The 11845-nt window shown below is 28.3% G+C and overlaps 1 long non-coding RNA gene across 1 annotated transcript; it reads left to right on the forward strand.

The window, feature by feature from the left end:
• Positions 1-7044: 7044 nt before the first annotated feature.
• LOC125199584 lies at positions 7045-7835 on the forward strand. Its single transcript, XR_007172606.1, has 3 exons — positions 7045-7087; positions 7343-7412; positions 7522-7835. It is a non-coding gene; the product is annotated as an uncharacterized LOC125199584 (long non-coding RNA).
• Positions 7836-11845: the final 4010 nt, after the last annotated feature.

Genomic DNA, 11845 nt, shown 5'->3' on the forward strand with positions numbered 1-11845 from the left:
AAAAAAGTTCCACTTGAAAACAAGAGGAATGAGAGAGGAAATGATTTGAGTAGCTTGAATTTCGATCAACTTCCCGCTCCTATTTATACATAGGATCTCGGCGAATCATGCAAATTACATTTAATAATTTTTCTTTATTTTATTCCTCTTTTTCGGTTTAATTTTCAGAAAGTAAGTAATTATAGTGTGATGCGTTGTTTTTCATGTGTAGAGAGAATATGTGGAATGACCCAATTGACCTTTAGGAATCGAATTCTATACATTTGGGCGGTGTTGATATTATGTTTATTTTAGGAGATGGTGTTTAACGAGTTAAATAAACAAAGAAAAAGTAATTTAATGTATTTATAAAAATTGAAAAAAGTTAGTATTAAAGTAATAATGGAAGAAGAGACAAGATGGTTACTTGGAGTATTAGTAGCATTTATTGTTTACAAATAAGAAAAATGAAAAAAAAATGAAAAAAGAAAAAGAAATTGTGATATTATTTTGGGATAGATAAAATACTTTGTTCATAAATAATAGTCTTACTTTTTTTTATTTTGCTACGTCTAATAAGTACGGAAAATCTTCAATTAGCGTCGGATGTTGAGGACGACAATGAGAAGGCAGTGGCGGATTTAGGGGATATAATGGGGGTTCGAATGTTTCGGACAGTCTAAATATCCCTAGAGTTTAATCGAAAAATATTATAATAGTCACTTCTGAATGTAAAAATATAGTAATACTATTTGTTTTCAGTTCTTGTCATAAAAGATTTAATAACCTAATAGTTAAAGTATTAGTACTCAACGGATCTAAAAATTTAGAATCAAATCCTCAATGGAAACTTATTTTTTCTTTTCTTTATTTTACTTTATTACATCTTATTAATAAAATAAATCTGAAAAATATTTAATAAAAATGATTCTTCATTTATCTTTATGTTATTAATTTACTCTCCAAATGCACCCTTACAACACTTTATTCCCCTACATTAAATCTTATAAATAAAATAAATCTTTAAAATATTTAATAAAAATGATTCTTCATTTATCTTATGTTATTAATTTACTCTCCAAATGCACCCTTACAACACTTTATTCCTCTATTATTTGTTCTTATCAATATAATTTCTTTAAAATACTTCCAAATCTATTATTTATTTATCTATCTTTCTTTTTTTCTTTTTTATTCATCCATGCATCTTATTATCAAATTAAATCTTTAAAATAATTTGTGGAATCTAACCATTTAGTACGAACCTTTTAATTACTTAAAATACTTTACAAAATCTAACATGATTTGTGTGGGAAAAGATAAATGTAGTGGAGAGAAGTAGGTGGAAACTTTATTATTGAACTGACATTATACTATATATAGTAATGAAGCAACGATTTAAGGTGGCTGCGTTTGTTTTTAGAAAAATTAGTTAGTAATGGCAGGCAAATATGCAATATTGGTTTAAAAGATACTCCATTTATAAATTTATTGGAAAAATACTCCATTTATAAATTTATTGGAAAATATTTTACAGATATAATGTCTCCAATCCATAATGTCATAATGAGGATTAAATAGTAATATTACATTATATTTTATTTTTAATAAAATTTGTAATTTATAAAGGTTCATTTTTGCCCCTACATTTAGAAAATGAAAATTTTGAATAAGGGGTATTAATTACGTATGATATAAATAAGATGACTTCATTATGAGAACTATATATATGGAAGATATGGATTAATATTCCAATACATTTCTATATAAGTTCGAAGATTATTTGTCTAAGGGAATAATTTTTATACATAGTTGATTTATTTATTTTTTTAATTTGCTGGAAAAATAAATTAATGAATGTATAAGTAAAAGTTTATCAATTTTTAGCTATTTTCCATTAATATGAAAAAATAATAAAACAAATAATTTTAAAATATTAAATAATCAAATGCTTTAATAATTTTACAAAACATATAAATTTAATATTTGCTCTTTCGGACATATTAATTTTGGTCCGTCCACTGCAATTAGTACCCTTTTTATTTGCGGAAATTTGTTCACACTTTTGATTTATTGGTATAAATTAAGTTTGTGATTTTGATTTTAGGAATTTCATAGATTTTATTGTAATTCTTTACAATCCCAAATTTAATTTCATTTAATTCTTCATTTTTGAAATGCTATAGTCATATCTTAATAAAAAAATATAATCATATGTTATTAACTCATTTATAATTTACTATTTTTAAAATTAAAAAAATTGAGTTATTATCACCATAATATTCAACTTCAAAGTCATACATATTATAAAATTAAAATAATTACTTATTTTATAGCACAATTAAGAAAACAAGTCATATTATGTAAAACTAACAATATTATAATCACAAAATAAAAAATAAAATACAAAATACGGAGTATATCCTATATAAAAATTAAAATACAAACTAACTAATGGTATATAAAAAGTATAAAAAATAGAAAGAAAATCAAACTTATACAAAGCACATTACGAATATATTTAAGATATAAAAATAATATAGTAATAAAATATACTAGCTTCCTAATAGTACGTACTACTTAAAGAAAATATAAAAATCTGCCTAATATTTGTAAAAATAATGTCTAATCTAATGCATTAATAAAAACGGAATATTACAATTTAGCTAAAATCAATACGGATATATATCTAATTTAATTTGGCATGTATAATCCAATTAGGGTATATTAGTCCATATTTGAATTAATCTTATGTAAAAAAGACATAGGGATATTATGGCTTGGAGACATTATGTCTCTAAATCACTACTCAAATTTATTTTAGATTTATAGTATTTTTCAAAGATTTTGCCTTGATGATAGATCTACTCAAATGTCTTTATTGAACTATATATGTACTACTAAACTAAGACTGATTTTTTGGATTGGATTTAAAGAGTTTATTTTGTCAAAAGATTTTGATTTGATGGTAGTTCTACTCAAATCTGTTTATCGAACTACTTAGTAAAGGCTTATTATTTTTGGGTTATATTTTAAGAATTTTACTTGATGATTTCTACTCAAATGTCTCTATACATAGAACTGTGTAGTAATAATTTATATTAGCGGGAATAATGCGAGAAAATGAATTAATTAAGAAACTGGTTAATAGGTAAAATAATTTACATACTAATTAGAATTATTAATGTATTACAGTATTTTTTTATGAATTTTAATAAAATAATCTTGTTTGATATAATATGGCCGTATAAAATTTTATTCGATTCAAATCATAGTGGAAGAAGGCAAAAATCTATTGGTTTACATTTACAAAAAAAAGCACCAAGTAAACTCATATGGTTAAAGTGTGTCAATTTCTTTTATTATGGATAAATACATACTAACGTAAACCTTTTATTAACTAACTATACGGTAAAGATTAAATTTATTTGATTGGAGTTTACGAAAAGTTTAATGATTTATTTTGCGTTAACTTAATTATAAACAAGAGCAAAAAAAAAAATCACTTTAAAAAAGAGAGCCATTGTACTTTTTGGTTAATAATATCCGCAATAAATTACTACTTTGTTCATATTTTAGACATAACTGACTCGTGACTTACGAGGCCTACCTGCACAATTACGAGTTTAAAGTTGTAAATTTGGGCATAAAAAAACACTTTTTATACGAAGTCGTTTTTTAGATTTGGTCTAGAAATTACTAGTTTCATTTAGATATAAACTAATTAGTATTACAGATTATATAACTTTTTGTACGTTAAGGTTTTTAATAATATACTCAAATATGAAGAGGAGTATTACAATAATTTTGAATCCCAATTTTATAATTGCTTTATTAATAATAGTGGACAAATTTAGCCTTGAGGTTAAAATGGAAAAGAAATAGTATCAAAAATTAAAAAAAAAAAAAAAACTGCCTCAAATAAAATAAAGTTTTTACGTAGAAACTTCTGATGCTATTTATTATAATTAACGTGGTATTGCAAATATGCAATCTGCATTTACTAGATAATGATGGAGTATCAATTTGATTGTTCACTTTTCTATTAAATGCATTATTCCATTGCTAAATTAAACACAAATTTAGATATGATAATCAACTCAACTAAATTAGGCGGGACAAAGGTAACCGAAACCAATTGAACTAACCTACGAAATTTTTGAAAATAAACAATTGAAATATTAGTAAATCTGTTTCCAACTACACAAGAAATGGGTTGAGAAAATAAAAATAAATGCTGATTCACTTAAATTCAAAAAACTAAGATATGACATTATCCAAAGAAAACATTTTTTTAAAAACATGAATTTGAATGTGCAGGATCGTTGTGAGCTTAAAATAAAAGTGAAATCAGATATTTGCACATAAAATAAACAAAACCCAAAGACCTTAATTTGGCTCCTAATTAAAATTTAAACTTGAAAAAGGTACATGAACTCAAACTTGAAGGAATAACCTTTTCATTTCTAATAATAATTTTTTCATTGACAAATTATTGCATTTAATCATATTTATTAGGGACATTGACATCTAATTAATACTTCCTCCGTCTCACTTTAGGAGTCCCGGTTTACTATTTTTAGGTGTTCCACTTTAGGAGTCCCGATTGGAATATTCCATAAATGCTAATAGGCCTCACATTTCACTAAACTTTTTACACTCACATTTTATTATAAAATTAATGTACTATAAAAATAGGACCCACATTTTATTATCTTTTTTCACCAATTTTCCTTTATATTTCTTAAAACCTATGCTAAACTCAAATGAGACTCCTAAAGTGGGACGGAGGAAGTATCACGAAACTTTTTAACAATTTGTTTTTTTTCCATGAATTTTGAACTTGACATATGATATGATATATCACAAATTAACTTAAATAGTTGTTCAACTTTTTTAACCAACGACAAAATTCGGCTACATATGGTTCAATCAACCAACGTATGGGTAGAATTAAAATGAAATCAGGAAAGTTAAAGCAGCGAAAATAGTGCAATTATCTGACATGTCATCGTTTAGAGCGACGACTAGTAATAATAGAAGTGAGATTGTCACAAAAAATTCTCTGCAAATTATAATTAAAATAATACACCAAAGTCATAGCAAATGTAATTGGAGTCGGCATCGATCATCTCCTACAAACCCCAACTAAAAGTATGCTAACTATTAGATACGATGTAGTAATGCATAAAATTCATCTTTTGTTATCACATGTTTATTCAATTCGAAAATATAACACATTATTTACATTATATTGTGGCACTTTGCCTTTTCGATATATATATATACGTTCAAATTAAATAATAAACCATTCAAATCACAAGTTATTTTTCATTCATTCATTTATTATTATTATTATTCTTGATTCTTCCCCCTTTCTACAAAATCATGCAAATAACCTCACTTAGAATATCATTTTATTAACCAAGATTCAAAAACCCTAAAAATTGGAACAATAAAGAGAAGATCAAAGAAATCAGCAAGTCGGAGGCTGGATGCCGCAGGCGGCAAGAATTTTAGGAGAGTCGACGTAAGGCTTGAAGAGAGGGTCCCTGATGTAGTGGCAGTAGCAAGGCAGCTGCTCCTTGAGCTTAGCACAGCACGTGGGCGACGGATCCTTGCCCAACTGGACCGCCCCACTGCACGGAATTGCGATCTCCAACGGGTTGCACGTCACGGCCGCAGTGTCATGCACCAGCGCCACTGCCGTTACAACCATCATAAACAAGGCCTCAACACCCTTCTTCATCTTCAACTCTCTCTATATATATATATATATATATATATATATATATATATGTTTGAGAATATTGGAATGTTTTTGAGTAGGGAAAAATGGTGGGGTATTTATAGGAGTTCAAATTTGAGGGCATTTATTGTAATATCCCAACTTTGTAAAAACAGAAAATAGAAATAAATATGGTAATACTATTTGTTTTCACTTCTTGTAATAAAAGATTCAATAACAAAGTATTATTCAACAAATCTACAATTTTATAATCAAATCCTCAATGGAAACTATTTTCTTCTTTTCTTTTTTTACTATATTACATTACATCTTATTAATAAAATAAATCTTTAAAATATTTAATAAAAACGATTCTTCATTTATCTTTGTTTTATTATTTTAGTCTCCAAATGCACCCTTACGACGCTTTATTACTCTATTATTTGTCCTTATCAATATAATTTCTTTAAAATACTTTCAAATCTGTTATTTATCTATCTTTCTTTTTTATTATTTAGTAATCCATACATCTTATTATCAAATAAATTCTTAAAATATTTTGTGAAATCTAAACATTTAGTACGATCGAACCTTTTAATCTATATCTATCTATCTATACATACATCTATACATATATAAAAGACGAGTTTTGGCCATATTTTGAATATTTGTTAATTTTGGGTAAATTTTTAAATATGTATAAATTTTGGATTTTGATTGTAATTTTGTACTATTTAATTTGTGTATCATTATACCTTGAATTAAGTCATGATAATATTGTAACTGCCGATTACTCATAATTATTGTATTAGTTTGACTATGTAAGCTGTAGAATCCTCATCCGTTTAACCATATTAATGTGGAAATTATACTAATATTTATGTTGATGAGTGCATAAATATTTAAATATGGAAAGAATCGTTTCAATTCCTTTGACCATGGAAAATGGGCTACAAAATGTATTTCCTTTTAACATCCATTTAAAATTTTGACAATTTAACATAAAATTCTTAATAAATACTAACACAATGATTATTGTAACGGTTCTTTTAAATAAAATATTAAATTACATAAAGAGAATTAATCTATCCTATTTAAATCTATGACTATAAATATATGGTCCATAGATGCAAATACCATATTGTATTCCATAACATTCTTACGTCAAGTTTGGCAAAAGAAAAAGGCCGTTAAAGTTATCTTCATTGCAATAGTTGTGTGTAGTAATTGTACGACAAGAATTTTCAAGCAACCCCTACATTTCATATTTTTTGATATGCTGTAAATGGTGAGATCATTATAGTGGTCTTTGGGTGTGTAGATGGCCCTAATTGTTCGGCTGTAGTTCATTATCGAGTTTAAGGAAGCTTGGGTGAGAAGGTAATCAGCAAAAAATAACATTGTGATTAGTTATTTTATATATATAACGTCTTATTTGATATTTATTTTCATTTAAATTAAGATCCTAATTCTTTTTTTTATGATTAAAATATGGCATGTGGTAGTTATAAATTCACTCACTCTTTATTTTCTATTTTCTATTATATATCACTGAATTTCCGATAAACTTTATTCTTTGGGTTCACCTTTCGATTGGATAGATTTGATTAATTTTCATTATTTATGTAATTGCAGGAATTATATACACTACGTGGATTGTGGTGTTGGAAGTAATTGTTTAAGCATAGATTTTAAATAATTTCATGTAAGTATGAGATTTGTAGTTTATTCGATAATTGATATTGAGCTGCCAATATTTTCTTTATTTTAATTATTAATCTAAAATTTAAAATAATCTAAACCTTTTGAGACAGTGAAATTTGATATCGAATCTCCAATTGATCGAGAATAAGGAGGAAATGAGATGGATACGTAAGTTGTAGCAGAAGCATATTGCAGAAGAAATTAACATCTGAGTGAAGAAGAAGATTTGACAATGTGTTTATGTTTAGTTAATGTTTTATTTATTTATTTTGTAACTCTTTTAGTCTTGGGTTTTGAGTTTTAAGTGTTGGGATTGACTTTGGAAATAATTTTCATGCACAATTATTATAAGCAATATAGTTGGAGTATCTTTTATTTCGTGAGAGAGATTATGTGAATGTAATGAAAATTTTAATTTGTATATCTAGGAGGTTGATGCAAATAAGTTTTCCAAACCTTGTGAACGAATATATTGTTATTATATAGTAAATTTTTTATGCCGCATACTTATATTTTATTGAATCTTTAGATTGATGATTATCTCTACTTTTTGATGTGTATGATATTGAAGCATTTATGTTGTCTATTAATACAATAAAAGATTATGATTGTTGTTTTGTGGTAGAGATTAACACAATATAGAACTATGATTACTGTTTTGTGATAGGGAATAAAATGGTCATTTAAATTGTTTTACACATCTGTGATTCTTAAAGCACTTTGTTGATTTATAAAGTTGTTTAATTATATGTTTTGGGGTTGTTCATTTTAAATTATTTTACACATCTGTGATTTTTTTTAACCATGAGATCATATAATTATATCTGGTTTTATGTAATTAGTTCAGAATACGATATTATTATGATGAAATTAAATTGATCCGTGCATCGCACGAGTGTGATACTAGTTTCTGTTAATACCCGAGTTAAGCAATCACATCACAGAGTGGAAATAAAGTAGGCTCCTAGTCAGCATTTAAATATTGAAACAAGGAGCACAAATTTAATTGAACAATTACACAACTATAACAAAATGTCTATATTTTTAAACTCTCGAGTTATTAGCATGTTCATATTTAATTTTATCCAACTCAATATAAACATTCATCATTAGAATTTTATCCAACTCAATATAAACGTTCAAATCACTGTGAGTCAAGCCAACTTCCTTCTAAGTACTCCCTCCGTCCGCCATTATGAGTCTCATTTATGGGCGACACGAGTTTTAAGAAATGTTGTAAAAAGTGGGTGTAAAAAATTTAGTGGAATAGATGTTCCACTTATATGGAGTATTAGTTTTAAATGAAATGTGAGTGGAATGAGTTAGTAGAAGGTGGGACCCTATTACCATTTAAGATAAAAGTGAACCGGGACTCCTTTTCGCGGACGGACTAAAATGGAAGAACGGGACTCCCATTCGCGGACGGATGGAGTAATATTTTTAGTCAAGCCAACAATTATAGCCCCCATTAATATCCAATATTGGATACTTAGATTCCAAGAACTGCAATATCTTGGAAATCAATAGTTGCTTACAGATTAAACAAATAATGATACGTGAATTAAACGAAAATGTTGATTACATAATATTTATATTTATATAATACGACTACATACAATGCCAAAAAATGCGAAGATGAAAATCAGAAATGGGCCAAAAAAACTAAATTATCATACAGACAATACCAAGAAAAAATAAAGTGACAAATGGGCCAAAATGAGGGCTAATACAATACCTTTTTCAATTGGGTTCTATTTTTGGTCGGTCCATTCTATATATTTTGCCAAAAGTGCTTAGTCTTGCATAAATCTATTTCAAACAATCCTATTTATACAACACATGTTGCAACTTGAGCAACAATATTAATTTTATTAAGAATAATCTTATTCATAGCCCTCATTTTACTCATTATATATAGTTCTCAGTTAAATAGTGAAAAAATATGTATTGATGGTAAACATTTTTTTTAAATCAACACCCCATTTTCTTAGTCTTTTTGCTTGTTCTTTTTCATTATTTCCTATCTTGTCACAGGTTTTCGGGAGTTCATGGCGTACGTCTCCTATCTCTATAAATTAATTTGGGGCTATAATTATCTTAGGAGGTAATGATTGAGTAATATGAGAACTTTGATAGAATCACTTTTTATTAATTACAGAAGAAAACGTTTATAGGGATTTTATTGAAACTATTTTCTTATAGGTATACACGTATTAAAACTAATATATTGTCACAATAAAATAAATTCATGGATAACACACAAATCAACATAGATATTAATATATGATGTTTATTGAAAAATAAAATGCGGAAAATAAAACTCAAGAACTCTTGAAGACTACATTTTGATTGATTTGAATTGTTCTTTATGATACATTGTACATCTCTATTTATAGGACTAGAGAAGTAAATGTGTCTAGGGACTTATGAACTTGGGACTCTACCATAATAACTATATATTCCCTTGAGACTCCAAAGGTACTCCTTCCCACAATCTTGAGACTCTCACATTCTATTTCCAACACTCCCCCTCAAGTTGAGTATCGAGTTTTTCGATACTTAACTTGCACGATCTTCACTTTGATAAATAGTTTATACTCGTATTTAGGAGTTCTTCACTTTTCATTGACAGTTTATGCTCGTATCATAGAGCTTCTTCAATTCATCATTGATAGTTTATACTCGTGTCAAAAAAATTTTGTTTTTCATTGAAAGTTTAGACTCGTTTCAAGGAGCTTCTTCATTTTTCTTTGTTGAAAGTTTAGGCTCTTATCAAGGAGCTCTTCATCATTGAAAGTTTAGACTCATTTCAAGGAGCTTCTTCAATTTTCTGTTGACAGTTTTAACTCGTGTCAAGGAGCTTCTTCAATTTTCTGTTAACAGTTTTAACTCTTGTCAAGGAGCCTTCTTAGACAGTTTTTTGCTCGTAACCAGGAGTTATCTTAGATAGTTTTAGCTCGTGCCATTAGGAGCCATCTTGGCAGTTTTAGCTCGTGCCATTAGGAGCCATCTTCGACAGTTTTAGCTCATGTCATTAGGAGCCATTCTAACAGTTTTGACTCATGTTGAGGAGTTAATTCCAGACCATTCTCGGTCCATTCCAGCTCAAACCATGAGCCAATTTCATTCCCAACTCAAACCATGAGCCAGTTTCATTCACGGCTCAAACCATGAGCCAATTTCATTCATTTTTGGAAGGCTATTCTTGGCCCATTCAGCCTCAAATTCATCTGAGCCCAATAAGGCAAGCCCAAATTTTCTTGCAAACCCAAATTGACAACGGCGCCTTCTTTTTCTTCTCTCTCTATTCTCACCTCCAACAACAACTTGCCGCTACTTGTTCGGTGGACGACGCTTCACCGCGCATTATGCATCTCCCTTCTCCAGTACGTCTCTGATTGATGATGACCATGTTTGTTGATTTCCGGGCGCGGAATTATCCGAGCCATCTCCCTTATCCTGACATTAGTTGCCTCCAAAGCCGAGGTCGCAGCCAGGGGCGGACACACGTTGACAGAGGGTAGGGCTGAAGCCCTTACCCAATTTTTTTTTTTTTTTTTTTTCTACTTTCAAATTTTTCAAAATTTCAAAAAACTATGTTAAGCCCTTACTAAATAATGCTATTGAAGAACAAATTGTTTTGGGATGAATAATTATAAGGGGCTGAAAATTAAAGAAAGAAAAAATAAGAACCTGTGGAGAAAATTGTAACCATGGCGTTGGAAGGAAGCATGAGGAAGAAGATGAGTTTAATTGAATTAATTAATATAAAAGTAAGTCAAATGGACCCCACTTCTTTGACTTGTTTTAAAAAAAAGGAGAATGCATTTTTTAAAAGTGCTACTATCACTTTTTAAAAGTGGACACGTTGTTTTAATTAAAATTTAAGTAAAAGGTGCGTGAATTTTAAGTGGCACCCATTTATAAGATTTTAAAAAATTAAAGAAGAGAAACAGAAGGGTTTTATGAAGTTTATGGAGCTGCGCGCGGCGATACAGAAACGGACAACGATACTTTGTAAAAGGAGGGTTTGAGCCTTTGAAACTTTAGAGAAATTAATATTCAAATTCTACACAAATTGTGAGGTAAGGAGTTTATTAAAGTTGTTAATTTTATATTCTATTTCTTGTTTTTGTAAAATTTTGATAGAATAGATGCAAGCCAAAAAATTTATAACAATGGTTAGTTTCAAGCTAATATTTGTGATTGTCGTATAGAATACCGTTTATGTTAGTGAGTGTTGATACTTGATAGTATCTTATGGAGTTATAGTATCTTATGGAGTTATGGATATAAACTAATATTGTACATCGATCATTATTGCTTAGGTTGACCGTAGAGGATGGAACGCTTCTTTAAAAAAAAGCGTCGGGATGAATTTTCTTCTCCAAGTGAACCCATTGTTGAAGCAATGGAAAATCAGCCCCAAAGGGA

This window comes from Salvia hispanica, unplaced genomic scaffold, assembly GCF_023119035.1.
Source record: "Salvia hispanica cultivar TCC Black 2014 unplaced genomic scaffold, UniMelb_Shisp_WGS_1.0 HiC_scaffold_567, whole genome shotgun sequence".
NCBI classification, from domain to species: domain Eukaryota; kingdom Viridiplantae; phylum Streptophyta; class Magnoliopsida; order Lamiales; family Lamiaceae; genus Salvia; species Salvia hispanica.